Source organism: Crocodylus siamensis, chromosome 15 (assembly GCF_052110815.1).
Source record: "Crocodylus siamensis isolate JL-2025a chromosome 15, ASM5211081v1, whole genome shotgun sequence".
Taxonomy (NCBI): Eukaryota; Metazoa; Chordata; order Crocodylia; family Crocodylidae; genus Crocodylus; species Crocodylus siamensis.
The window spans coordinates 50,873,317-50,888,103 of NC_143409.1; positions in this window are offsets into that span (position 1 = coordinate 50,873,317).

Sequence of the window (14,787 nt, forward strand, 5' to 3'; positions counted from 1 at the left end):
ATTTAAATAGAAACTAGAAGTTTAACTAATACGCTAGGGAATTAAGGCTATGTTATTCAGATTAAGAGCAAAGCAAAAGCAGGCATATCTTTAGTGCAGTGTGCATTTACTATATCACATATAAAAACAAAAAAAATAGGCAAATAAAAATAAGAGATGGCATTTCATTAGTTCTGTGGTCATTAATATTTTTTCAGATTAGTAAAGCACAATCTAGTCTTTTTGAGCATCTTGGCAATGCATTCAATTATTCCATGAATGTTATTTCCACCCCAGAGTTCATGTTTTTAGCTAGAGTCAAAAACAGTCTGCAGGGCTGTGAAATGGGAGCAACATTACCAGGAGTCACTGACAGATGCAGAATTACAGAAAACAGGCTAACTGATTAGTGGAACATCCAGGGAGTTCAAAAGGAGAGAGGGTTTTTTAACACCTCTGGAATGAAGAGTTTAGAAAGAATCAGGTAGAAAAAAGTGTCATCAATTGCCCCCCTCCTGGTGCCTGAATAGAAATGTTGCTGTAACTGTTAGGCAGTCGGTTTTAAACTTTGGATGGATCAGAAATCAAAGGTGGGTACAACTGCACTACTACACCCTTGGAGGCCCCCTGGATCCACCCCGGCTGGCAAGAACGAGCAGTGCCAAATTATACCACTGGGAGTCAATTCCAAATTTCTCGACTCTTGATTTCTAGTCACGTATTTTGCATCTCATTACGTCCCTTGATTATGGACCTACTAATGCAATATAGCTAAGTCAGTTCAAAACCACTGGAGAGTCTGGCTTTATTGATCCTGTTATAGGGAGAATTTTTCTCCCCTTTCAGGTCCAGATTCCTAGGTATAAACTAAGATGCCAAAGTGAATTGTAAAAGTCTAGTTTAGACCTAACCAAATTCTGATTTCAAAACTCAGGAAAGTTTTTCCTTTATTTCTGCCTTACTAACTCCCAGAGGACTCACCTTTCAGTGATGTAAAGTTGTTCTAATGACCTCCAGATCACTCTCAACCCGATTCAGTCTCCAAGGCTGATAAAGAAATGGTGCCCGGGAACCTCAATATATGGTGCCCTTTATGCAAATGAGGATTTAGGAAGCTCAGGTTTCCATGTCTGAGATTGGTCTCTCTTAAAGCTATGATACAGTGTTTTCCAGTGCTTTTGTACTTTACATATCTCTCTGGCTGAAAGTCTCATTCTCCTGCTAGAGCAATGTCTTTGACTCTAGAAGTCTCATTGTGTTGGGCTCCAGCCTTCCACTCTGTGGTGTTGGTACACCAGGGACAGTAAAACCACATGTGTGTTAATATAAGCAAATATAAAGCAGTGCATCTAGGAATCAAGAACAGAGACAAAGTGTAAAGAATGGAGAATATGTTTCAGTAACACTGTGGTTCAGACAAGAACTTGGCAATCATGCTGGAACCAACCAAAGAAATTGGTTTTACCAACCAAAGAAATTGCTTCCATTGCAGTGTTTTCACAAAGAGGAAAGATCCTGTGTTTGGTTACTGATGCAATGTAACTGTAAAGTGAAGTGGCACCTGAGTTAAATGGGTGAAATGAGGCCACTAAGCTAAAAGTCCTGAGCTTGTTGCTCACAGAGAAAGCCAGGAAGGACTACCATAGGCTCAGCAATGAAGCCAAACAGGATTGCATGCACCTGACAGGTGTCCTCCAGAATACTTTGGTACCAGGTACAGATCCTGACTGGGTCTGTGCAGCTTTCTTGAACTGTAAGAAGACTTCAGGACAGTCAGTGCAAGTTTGGCATGATCCCAAGATGATTACCTTAAAGACCTTCCCACAAGTCACCCCAACTAAGCTTCAGCTGGGGAGGTCCCATAGCCTGGATGATGCCATTAAGCTAGCGACTGAGATGGAATTGGTAAAAATGGTGGAGGCCTTAGATATCCAAGGCACCAAGGCATGCCAGGGAGGAGAAGTCTGCAGCAGACACCCCAACCTCAGAGTTGTCAGCCTTGACAACAGTGATGGAGACATTAAGAGAAATCTGAGATGAACTGGACCAACTAAAGAGGAATATGGAAACACAGTCCCAAAGCAGGTGTTCCAGCAGGGATTTTTCTGGACTGTGACAGCTGGGGAGTTACCCAGAAGTTATTGGTGGATGCTGGCACTGTAGTGGCCATAATCACTTCTGGAGGAAATGCTCAGAGAATGTGGTGTTCAGGGGAGGGAAACTGAGGTTGGCAGTGGCCCATGCACTGCTAGGATATATAGAGATCCAGAGAATGAAGTGGTAATTCTTGGTACTATAGGGTTGGGATAATACCTAAAAAGAAAGCTAGGATAAGTTCTTTGCTGATTTCTCCTATATTCAGGTGCCTAAGCATCCATTGTACATACCTGGGTGTGGGAGAAAGCAACAACAGAGACAGAAAGAAGCTTTCAACCCAGGGGACTAGTGGTCAAGGAAACTAATGGAGAACCACTTCTAGTTCTGGGAGAGTGGAGTACAACCATCAACATTCAAAGTCTGCAGCCACCTTGTAAATTCCTAAAACGAAAAGATGCCAATCAGAATGCCTTCTTAGGCACCGACTTCCTAAAAAAATGATCAGGTCAGTATGAGTTTAGCAGATGGCTCATGATCCTTTTGGGGGAGGTGTTTCCCTTTGTTACCACAGACAGCCAAGCAAGGGCATGTGAAGTGGTACTAGGGAAGAATTTAACAATGCCACCTTGAAGTGAGATGATGACCACTGGCAAACTGAAGAGCTGATGTAATGAAGAGAAGGAGGGTTTTTATGAAGCTAAGTTCAATGAAGAATTGGGATGCCTAATGGGAACTGCAATGGGTAGGAGTCCATTGCAGCATACAGATGTATTTAGCCTTGGAAATTATGACCTAGGGTATGTAGGACTAACAATGCACTGGATTAATACTGACAATGCCAGACTTGGCAAACAGGGGCTTTGAAGAGTACCTATCCATTTTCAGCAGGAGTTCGATCAGAAGGGGCAGGAGATAGAAGAAACAGGCATCATGAGGCCCTCTGCTACCCCACAGGCTGCCCTTTTGGTGTTGCTGCAGAAGAAAGGAGGAGGCATGGGTATCTGTGTGAATGATCATACACTGAATGATGTTACTGTCAAGGATGCCTACTCCCTACCATGAACTGTTGACATGCTGGACCCCTTGGTCAACCTCTATGGTTCTCCATTCTGGAGCTGGCTAGCGGCAGGTGGAAGTGCACCCATAGGATAGAGCTAAGACAGCTTTCTGCACTAAGGGACCTCATTAATAAAACTAGCAAATTGCCTGTCAAGATTGATGAGGCGGGGGGCAGGTGGGGACAGAGGGTCACATCCAGCCCCTCTCTTAGGGGCTGGGGCAGCTCCACCCCCTCCCCCATGCTGCTTCAGGACTGGGCCCACTCCCCCCACCCTCCCTCCTGCCACTTTGGGGCCAGGCCTACTCCCCCAACCCCACTTCGGGTCCAGAGCCATTCCCCCACAGCCTCCTGCTCCAAGTCCATCCAGCCTGCGACCACCTGCCTCCCCTCACTTTCCCATGAATGATGGAGGGGGTGATGGGTGGGGATGGAGCTCTGCCACCCAGACCCCTGCAGGACTGCCACTTCACTTCTGACCCCCTCTACCACCTGCATCCCCCTCCACCCCCCACTCCTGTCTGTCAGCATTGTGATATTTTGTGCTTGTGGGTTTTTTTGTATTTTTCTTTTGCATCTGTTGGATGCAGCAGAGAGGCTGGATCCACCTCCAACCTCATGTGACCTCCCCTACCCTCAGTGTCTGCCCCATGTGCCAGAGCGGGGAGGCAAGGCCAGAGCCCACTCGTTCTGGCCCCTCAGTCCCCACCGTCATGGGGGGTGGGGGTACAGTCAGTGATGGAGCCCCGCATCTGGTCATTTCCCTGCTTCTCATCTGGCCCCATTCCCACTCACTCCCACCTCCCCTCCACTGGATCAGGTCCAGGCCATTTCCTACCCCCACTCCCCTGTCCCCTTCTGCCTCCAGGGAGCAGGCCTGGGGGTGGGGGTAAAAACCAATGCCACTGGTTTCACCTCCTGACCCCCCAATCCATCCTCTCTGTCTCCACCCTCCTGGCAGCATTCTGGAATGCTTTTGGAGACAACCAATCAGATAACCAATCAGAAGAGATCAGCCAACCTGGAAAAGAACACATGCTTACCTTTGGGGAGAGGTGAAGCCCATCCCACCCGAGCATGTCCCTTGTTCTGAAGTGAGAGTAATGGTCCAGAAAGCCAAAGCCCATTGCAAGATGCCAGTCCCGAGACACTTAATGAGCATGGATTAACACCTACAAAATCACAGAATAAGGAGAGGAAATAATCAATACAGACAATCAACTGCCCCAAGACAGACACAATTAGTTGCACAAGCACCCATGTCACAAGTTTTGCCTGTCATCAACCAGAAGTGCAGGACCCCAGAAGCCAGACTCCCACTGCACCTATCTCCTTGACAGCTGGTAGGCTTCATGGCCTCAGAAGGGGCCACCACCCCTGCAGTTTTCAGCCCACTGTGTCTTAACACACACCGGATCATCTATGTCGATAAGAGGTAAAGCGTTGCTTGAACTGGTACTGGCAACTGGGGATGACTTAATCAGTGACCTAACAATCAAAGGGAAGCTGGGAGACAGTGACCACAAGCTGATCACCTTCACAATCTGCCATAAAGCTGGCAAGTCAGTCACCAATACAGAAGACCTCGACTTCAGGAAATCTGACTTTGATAAGCTCAAAAGGCTTGTCGGGGAGGCCCTAAGGGACCATGACCCCAAGGAGAGGGGAGTTCAGGAAAAGTGATTGCTCCTCAGGGGAGCGATCTTAGATGCACAAGCTAAGCCTATTCCATCTCAGAGGAAAGGCAGCAAAAGGCCACAGCAGCCCCCTTAGCTCTGTTGGGAACTAGCAGACCTCCTGTGTCTAAAAAGAAAGGCCTACAAAGGATGGCAGACAGGATCCACCACCACAGAGGAATATTCTGCATTGTTCGGGACCTGCAGGGAGAGAACCAGGAAAGCCAAGGCTGTGGTGGAACTCCAACTGGCTACTAGTATCAAGGATAATAAAAAATCCTTTTTTAGCTATGTGGGGAGCTGAAGGAAAAACAAGGGCAACATTGGACCCCTGCTAAACCAATTGGGACAACTGATGTCCAATGCCTAGGAAAAAGCCAACCTACTAAATGGGTACTTTCTGTCGGTCTTTCACCAGACCCATGGGACGCCCCTGCCCATTATGGGACAGAGAGACCTGGGCGAGGGAGATTCCTTGCCCTCCATTAATGCTGACCTCATGAAGGAGCATCTTGAGAGGCTGGACATATTCAAGTCAGCCGTCCCTGACAGTTCATACCCCAGGGTACTCAAGGAGTTGTCAAGCATCATAGCTCAGCCCCTGGCACAGATCTTCAAGAACTCCTAGTGCTCTGGTGAAGTGACCGAAGATTAGAAGAAGGCCAGTGTGGTGCTTATCATCAAAAAAGGGAGGAAAGTGGATCCTGCAAACCACAAGTCCATCAGCCTGACCTCTATCCTGGGCAAGGTCTTATAAAAGATTATAAAAGAGGCCATTCTTAATGGACTGGATGATGGCCGCATTCTGAGGGATAGCCAGCATGGGTTTGTTATGGGTAGGTCTTGCTTGACCAATCTTATTTCCTTTTATGACCAGGTGACCTATCACCTGGACAAAGGGGAAGAGATTGATGTTGTATATCTTGACTTTAAAAAAGCCTTTGATCTGTTATCCCATGAGCACCTCTTGGCAAAACTGGCTAACTGTGGCCTTGGGTCCACCACAATCCACTGCCTGGGAAATTGACTCCATGGTCAGGCCCAGAGGGTGGTGGTTGATGGAAGTCAATCTCAGTGGTGCCCTGTGACCAGTGGGGTCCCTCAAGGCTCTGTCCTTGGACCTATTTTGTTCAACATCTTCATTAACAATGTAGATATTAGTATCAGAAGCAAACTGGCCAAGTTCACCAATGATACCAAACTTTGGGGTAAAGCATCCACACCTGAGGACAGGAGGGTGATCCAGGCAGACCCTGACAGGCTAAGAAAATGAGTGTATGAGAACCTGATGGTGTTTAACACTAAAAAATGCAAGGTTCTCCACGTTGGGAGGAAAAACCTGCAGCATGCTAATTGGCTCAGCAGTGTTCTGCTGGCTAGCACTACAGATGAAAGAAACTTGGGGGTCATGATTGAGGCATAAGATGAACCATGAGCCTTCAATGTGATGCAGCAACTAGTAAAGAGTAAAATGCTGGCTTGCATCCATAGATTGCTCAAGCAAATCCCAAGACATCATTCTCCCCTTGTATTCAGCCTTGGTGAGGCCGCAGAGTAAATTGGATGCTTCAAGAGTAAATTGGATGCTTTGACAAGAGACTGAGAATGGGACTCTTCAGTAAATTGGATGCTGGGGGAATGTTTGTTCAAGAGTAAATTAGCTCCTCCAAGACTGTAGAAATTGGATGTTTATCTTGCTGGGATCCTATGACCCCAGCTGACTTCCTGCCCTTTGGGCAGGGGGCTGGACTCGATGATCTCCCGAGGTCCCTTCCAGCCCTAATGTCTATGAAAAAAAGGTCCATGTCATGAGCTTTACTTGTCAGCATGTGGAGGTGCAGTTGCCATGAAATCCTTGCACCTATCACCTTGAAACTTGGCAGGCTTTGTGGCCCCACCAGGTGCCAACACCCCTGCAGTTTTCACTCCCCCCACCCTCCTCCATGGTATAACACATACCCATGACATGAGTTTTGCTTTCAGGAATTTGGGGTGCAGTTCCCCCCAAATCCCTTCACTTATCTTCTTGAAACTTGGCAATCTCCATGCTCTCAGAAGAGGCTACCACCCCTTCATGTTTCATCTAAATCAGACAAAAAACAATAAAGTTATAGACATTTTATTGATTCCCCATTATACCTTGTGGCCAGATTTCCAAACCAGCTCCATAGCTTTTCTGAAGCAATTCAGGAGCTCTGAACCACTTCAAAAAGCCTAGCAAAGACATCACTTTGATCCAGACATGGTGCTTGGGATGCCGAAGCTTCAGCCTCACACAGCCATAGCCAGCAGGACCAACTATATGCTGGCATGAATCAAAGGATGCATCTCCAGCAAAACCATTGCAAAGAAGTGATTCTTCTGCTCTGCTTGACTCTACTTAGCACTGGTGAGACTGCAGCTGGAGTACTGCATCCAGTTCTGGGCTGTGCACCTCAAGGATGTGGTAAAGCTTGAGAGACTCCAAAGAAGGGCTACCCATATGATCAGAGACTTGCATGGCAAGCCATATGATGAAAGACTCAGGGACCTGGGACTCTTCAGCCTGAAAAAGAGAAGGCTGAGAGGGGACTTTGTAGCAGTGTACTGCTACATCAGAAGTGTACATCTAGGGCTAGGTGAACAAGTGTTCACCAGGGCACCCTTGGGGAAAACTAGGAGTAATGGTCACAAACTCTTGGAAGATTGTTTCAAACTCATTTCAGGCTTAACATTAGGAAAAACTACTTCACAACGAGGGCATCCGGACTGTAACTATTACTCCTAGTAGCCTATGGGCGAAACATCAAAATAGCATCGAAATATTTCAACTGCCTCATTTTGATCTGAGGCTGTTTTGACCATATTTGTTTCATTTTGATTTTGGTGTTTCGCCCTCGAAACAGGTCAAAACAATGTTGAAATGAAACTGGTGGTGAAATTTCGCACAGCCCTAATAGTTAGGTATCACTTATACATAAATAAAAAATGGAGGTGCAACCCATTCAAACTGTGGTGTACTACCCCGTGGTAGTGGTTGTGCCCATACCACCACCACCACCAGTGGTCCACTATGTGCTCCCCCTCCCCCCAGTGTCCCCCGCATCCACCATGGTGTTCTGAACTGCAGAGCACAGAGTCAGCAGCACCAAAATGGCAAGAATGCAACTGAGGGAGTGTGGCACCTCTTCTTAACATGTTAATATTTTGGAAGTAACTTTCCTATTTCTTATAATTGCCATTGCCATTCCAGAAACATGATGAATAGTGCAGGCACATGCTGCATGCCAGACCCCCCGACCAGGATATGTAGTGTCCCGGGTGATATACAGGTAATATCAGAAATATCCCACCAATTCTGTAGCTTCTAGAAGGAAGAGGTGAAGAGGATGGAGTTTGGACTGTAGGCCAAAATCCATCCTCTTCTTTCTTCCCCTGCAGAAGACTTTTGAGATCAGAAATTGAAAAGGATGAATACATGAAAGTATGAATCCAAAACAGTAACAGAAATAGAGAGTAGTAATATATAATCATTAGTAATAGTAAATAGTATACAGTACATGTAATAGTATAGTTAAATAGTGTATGTAGTGAATAGTAAATAGATAATGGATAGTGTATAAATAGATAGGGTATAAATAATAAATAGATATAGCAGTGCTATTTTTCTACTAATTTTTTATTTTTTTTAATTGCCTGAATCTGCCATGCTGCTGCTGCTGCTGTTGCTGCTGCTGCTGCTTAGCTTGGGCAAAAGTCCATTGGGTTTCCGGATCGGTACCAGGGAGCTCCGCCAAGGGCTCCGTGATGTCATAATGACGCCCAGGGCTAGCATCTTTTCTACCTCCCTACGTAGCTCCTTACTCAGGTGATGTGGTATAGGTCGCCAGCGATCTTGTACTACTACTCCCGCTGGAGTTTGAATAGCATGGTAGGTGTCCTTGACCCACCCTGGATCCTTGGAAAAGACTCCCTGGAACTCCTTAAGGAGGTCCGACACTTCTCGCTTCTGGGGTACAGTGAACTCATCGCTCACCCTGATAGCCCGCCAGGGCTCCATCCTGTCTAGGTCCTGCACATCGGTCTGTGGCTCGGGGTTCTTGACAGTCTCCTCTGTAAATGCCGCCCATCCTTCCAATTGCCGCCATTCATATAGTAGGTTGACATGGTAGATTTGCTTCGTCTTCATGTGCCCCGGGCAATACATCTCATAGTCAACCGGACTGACCTGTCACACAATTTCGAAGGGCCCCTGCCACTGCGTCAGTCTTTTGCTCAATGAGGTGGGTAACAAAACTAACACCTTCTGCCCCGGTTGAAACCCCCTTTCTTTTGCTTGTAGGTCGTACCTGTCTGTCTCGGTTTGTTGGGCCTGCTTTAAGTTGCCCGCTGCTAACTCCTGAGCATGTTGGATGCGGCATCGGAAGGCCTGCTGGTATTTTGTGGGGCTGGAGACAGCCCCAGGGCCCTGCTCCCACTTCTCCCGGAGAATTTGCAGCAATCCCCATGGTTGATGACCCAGCACCAGCTCAAAAGCGGAATACCCCAGGGACTCCGAAGGAGCATCCCTTAGCACGAACAAGACTAGCGGGAGTAATAGGTCCCAATGTCAGGGGTCGCCTTGTATGCATCGCCGCAACACACTTTTTAGGGTCCCATTCAATCGTTCTACCAACCCGCTAGCTTGTGGGTGGTAGACCAACATCTTCAGTTGTTTAATCCTCAAGGTCTGGCAGACCCCCCGCTGGACCCCCAACATGAAGTTTCATCCCTGATCAGTCAGTATCTCATGTGGCACTCCCATTCGAGCTATCCATTTCACCAACTCTTCAGCGATTCAGGGCGCCATCACCAACCGGAGAGGAACCGCGTCCGGGTATCGGGTTGTGTAGTCCATAAACACCAGAATATACTGGTACCCATTGCTGCTGCATGGCAGGGGCCCAGAACATCCATGGTGATACGGGAGAAAGGGAGATCAATAACCAGCATTGGCCTCATGGGTGCTCAAGGTGGCCGGTCTTCCCCGGTTTTCTGACATACCAGACACTCTTCGCAGTGGTGGGCTATGTCCTCCCCCAACTTTGGCCAGTAGAACCACCAGGCTATTTTGTTTGTTGTGTGATCTCTCCCCATACAGCACCCCATGGGTGTTGTGTGGGCCAGTTGCCACACCGCTTTTCTTAAACATCGAGGCACTGCCAACTGGACTCAGCTTCCCTCCTCCCCCTTCTCAGGTGTCACCCAATACAAGAGGTGGTTCCTTACCTCAAAGCAGCGCCCCGAGTCGGAGGGTTGAGCCAGGAGCCGGGTTGTGTCCATGGCCTGGGTCCACCAGTTCTGTAGCTCTGGATCTTCCTCTTGGGCTTGCTGAAATTGGGGCCCACTAGTGACGTCTCTCCAGTCAACCACCTCCTCGTCCTCCTCCATGGTGGTGGCCTCTCCACTTTTGGTGTCACCAAACCACCCATCCCCTGGGTCATCGCCTTACGTGTGACCTTGAATACAATTTTATCTCCCAGGGCCACCATTGTGCATGTGGCCAAACTGACCCATTTACCAAAGAGATCCCTAAGTTGTTGTAGCAGCACTCTTGGTCATCTCTCTTTTGGCCCTTTCTTGGCTTGAAAGGGCCTCCGGTAATGTTCCAGATTGAGCTTGAGGCAGCATAGAATAGCCGCCTCCATTGCCCCATAGTCTGGGGCCTCCTCTTGAGTTAGAGCTTGATAAGTCACCTGGGCCTTGCCCACCACCAGGACCCTGAGCTGGCTGGCCCAATACCTCTTGTTGAGGCCCGCCATGATAGCATGGTGCTCGAAAGCCTCAATGTAAGCCTCAGGGTCGTCGTCAGTGGTCATCTTCGGTATCGCCAGTGCTGATGTACTATGTTGCGCCAGCAGCTGCTGCTGTGGCCCCACAATCTGAGTCAGAGCCTGCAAATTCTGAGCTAGCAGGTCGTAAGTTGTCTCTGAGCAGGGCAGAGAGGGGTTACCCTCTATAGCTCGCTAGTTGCCCCACTCAAGCCCCTTAATCAAAGTCTGATGATCCTGGCGGCGAACCTGCCCCGATCACCCTCGGCCAGGTGGTCCTCGGTCTTTTGCCCCCTCTTCGGTGTAGCCCGCGCCCACCATCTCGGCATTTACTTCAGGGTCCTCTGATTCCTCCTGGGCTGCCCCGGTCATTCCTTGCTCACCTGATCCAACACTCCTGTCAGTGACCTGCTCGTCGTGCCTCTTTCCCCGGCCACTGCTCCTTCCAGCACGCTGGCTTGTGCCCGCGGAGCTTGCGCCATCGCTGGACCTGACGGCAGTGTGGCCTCCAGGCTATCTGTCCCCCTCCAGAGCGGCAGACGCCATTTTTAAATCCGCCAGCCGGCATCTGACACCGACGTCAGCTGCCAGCCATAGCTGTACAAAGAGGCAGCTAACAAGCCGTGCAGGTTTTCCCTCCTACTCTGCGTCTCTTCTGTCCTGGGCTGCAGGTAAGCGTTCCTTGTTACCCCAGACCCTGGGACACTGTGTGATTAATTTCACTTCGTTAATGCTATCCCATTTTCTTCTCTACAGGTCAGTCTGCCTTCTCAGCCTTCCTCAAGGAAGATGTCACCTCCCACACAGGCAAATTTTTCCTCAAATATTCCTACCTCTCTTGGGTCTTCTTGATTGTTTGTCCAGTGGATGTAGTTCTCACTGCCTCCACATCCAGCCAGCAAAATCTGCTTACATGGTCCTCTGCTTATTACTCAGTGACTCTGCCTTTTTCTGTGTTTGCTCACTTGGCAGTCATCAGCCATGCGCTGCTGCCAGTGTCTTTGATTTGGGTTCATGGTCCCAATTACCCTCCAGGTGGTGTCCATGACGGTAATCCCCTCCTTTAGTAACAGGGATGCTGTGATGCCTGTTACACTGAGATTACACCAAAGTAAAAAATGTTGTGTATAAACAAAATTTTAAAAATGGAACATTGCATCCAGCATCTTTCAAACAAGTTAATGAAGCATATTTGAGTAAGTAGCTGCTTGGACTACCTGAACGTTAGTAATTTTTCACCATTTCAAAATCTTGCACAGTGTAAGCCAGGAGGCTGAGCACGAGTCAGTCAGCCCTGGATGTAGGACACACACAGCATGATTCACAGACAGTTCTTACCCTGACCAGAGACAAACACATTCAAATTACTGATAAATACTAGTATGTTAATATTAAAATGAAATATACATTTTACAAATTTCATGTGAACGTATAGTTACTGCTATATTCACACAATACAGGCCCTTGTTGTCTCTGTTTAGAATCTATGTGTGTCACGGCAGTGAGATGGCTCATTTTTAATGCACTGTTTACTACCCTTAGCAGCACTTATCAGGGAGGCAGGAAGGCAGGGATACCAGTAGTGATGGACACATGCCAGTGAGATATAGCCAGCCTTTCCAGTTGAGACAGTGCAACTGTGTAGAAGTAAGTGGGCTTCATAAGTTGTCTCTGTGCTTCTCTTCTGTGTGCAGCTGTTGTCACCAGTGGGAGAGCGGCTGCCAGCATAGCAATTGGAGCTGAAAGAGAAGGACAGAATTAGTGGGGGGAACAGACAGAGCATAGGAATTTGTATTGGAAAACTACTATGAAGTGTCTCCTTCACTGTGTACACTATTCACTGGCTAGCAAGGAGAGCTTACAAACTATGAAGGAAGCCATAGCAAGCAAGGTGGGGCTGAGCAGGTGGTCACTGCCCAGCTGCGGGGTGGGGGAAAGAGTAGCTCATACCGTGCGTTACCCTTCAGGACACTGAAATCCACCCACCCTGTTTGAAGTAAACAATGCACCCCGCAGCGCACACACCTTCAGGGAACAGCCTAGTGTCAGGTTTCACTTACCAGGGTGTAAAGATGCTGGTTTTGGAAGATGTCACAGATGTCCTCTTTCAACTCCCACATTGCAAAGCAGCTCTCATCCTGACTTGAATGATGCACTGCACCTTACTTCAGCCTGCACTCGCATTCACATTCGTTCCTGTGCCCCCACGGGCAACTCTCCCCACTGGGTTGAACCCTTCTGCCTCTGGCGCTGTAGCCTGTCATCTGCTTCAAACCTCACTTGTTGAAAGAGCGTATGCGCACCCTGACCACTGCTCCCACTATTAATAGGATAACACCCACACCACCAGCAGCAGCAGACTGATTTTGGTGAAAAAAAGACTCCAGACAGGCTGGTGCCAGGTGGGAAAAGAGTGTTAAAACCCTGTCCAAAAAGAGTGCCAAAACACTGTGCAAAAAAATGGGGGAAAAGACTTGCAGTGGGGGTGCACATTGCGTGGCTTTCCAAGGTGCTTGGCTCCTGGGGGGATGGTAGCTGCAATGCCTGCACCTTTGAGTAGCCTGTGGTACCCCCAATGTAAATGCCCAGGGATGCTGGCAAGTCAGACTTGTCAAGGGGAAGGCAGCCAGGACATATTGCAAGACAGGCTGCACCCCAAACCTTTGAGCATCCAATGCAAAACAGCAAAATGGGTAAAACTGCAACGGGGAGGCCAAGAGAGGAAGGTTTCCAATTGAAAGAGGGCAATTAGCAACTTCTCAGAACAAGGGATTTTGGTGGTGGTTCACAAGTAGGGAGCCAGATGCAGAAAGACAGGTTAACTTGAAGCTTTATTGTAAGGAGCACCAAACCAAGTAGTATTGAAGCCATCAGTTATTTGGGCTTCTTTGCCTTTACCCCACCTCCACCCAGAACTGGCAGTGGCTCCCACCTGGCCCTGCTGGCACTCGTGCGCCCTTCCGCTGCCTCCACTGCGGTTGGGGAAAGAGGCCCGGTTTTAATGCTCCTGGCTACCTCCTGTACAAAGGCAAGCTGAGCAGAGCTACTTTGCCCTTTCTGAGGCACTCACTTTTTAATGCCATGCTTCAGCAGCCACTGAAGGACATCAATTATCAACTCATGTGTTCTGTGGGCATCCACACGTCACTGCACAGCCATGCCCATGCAGTCCAGCACCTTCTCCCAGAAGGCCTTTGTGTCAGCTGACATTTCCCGGACTTTGTCCCGCCAACCATCTGCATCTGATACTTGGGTTCAAGATGACTCTACTAAAGCCTCCATCATGCTCTCTTGGGACCATAGCTGCCTGCGGCACATATCACCAAACCAGGAACACCGTTTTTATTTGTTTACCAGCTACCACACCCACTGCCAGCCAGGCACGTGCCCCTGAACCTAACCCCAGCTCCCACTACAGCAGAGTGCTCAAGGGATATTTCATTCCCACAAGGGTTGAAGAGGGCAGTGATGATCTCCACCCCCTCCCCTGTCTCCACCCCTCTCCCCGCCCCCAACCCCACCCATGAAGGAACTGCCAACAGGAACCAAAACAAAGTGTGGGGCACCATTCACATTCCCCAAAACTTACAAATCCCAAGTTCAGAGCCACATCTCTGGTTGCCACTGCCCATGCCAGCTTCAAACAAGTCAAACAAAACAATGAGTTTGGTGTCTGTAACATTGCCATTTATCCACCCCCAAAAGAGCGTGGTGTATATCCTTCATCCATACAGAAAGGATCGTGGAAGCTGTGACAGAACACCCCTTAGGTCTGCAAACTAAAGGGTGTTCTGTCACTTTAACAGTTGAGACAGGCAGCCAGCAGATGCCTGATTGTGGCAGCCATTTTGAGAACTAGGTATATAAAGGCTGCAGTTTGCTGCTGCCAGCCTAAGCAGAAACATCACCTGGCTCAGCTGTAGCAGGATCATCAGAAGGTAAGAGCAGGAGGCTTTTGGTCCTGGGCATGACCTAAAACTGCATCCTGCCAGGGTTGGGTGGCCTGGTGGGGCTCTTGGTTGTGTGGGAGAACCAAGGAAATGCCAGGCCAGTCACTACCCCAGTGGAAGGTGGGTTGGGGCACCTAAACTCCTGCCCCCACCTTTGGGTGGGTTACTGGGAGAGAAAGAAAGGAGGGTGGGGGCCAGGCACACTGAGGGAGTAGCACTTGAGTCCCAGGGGATGTGAG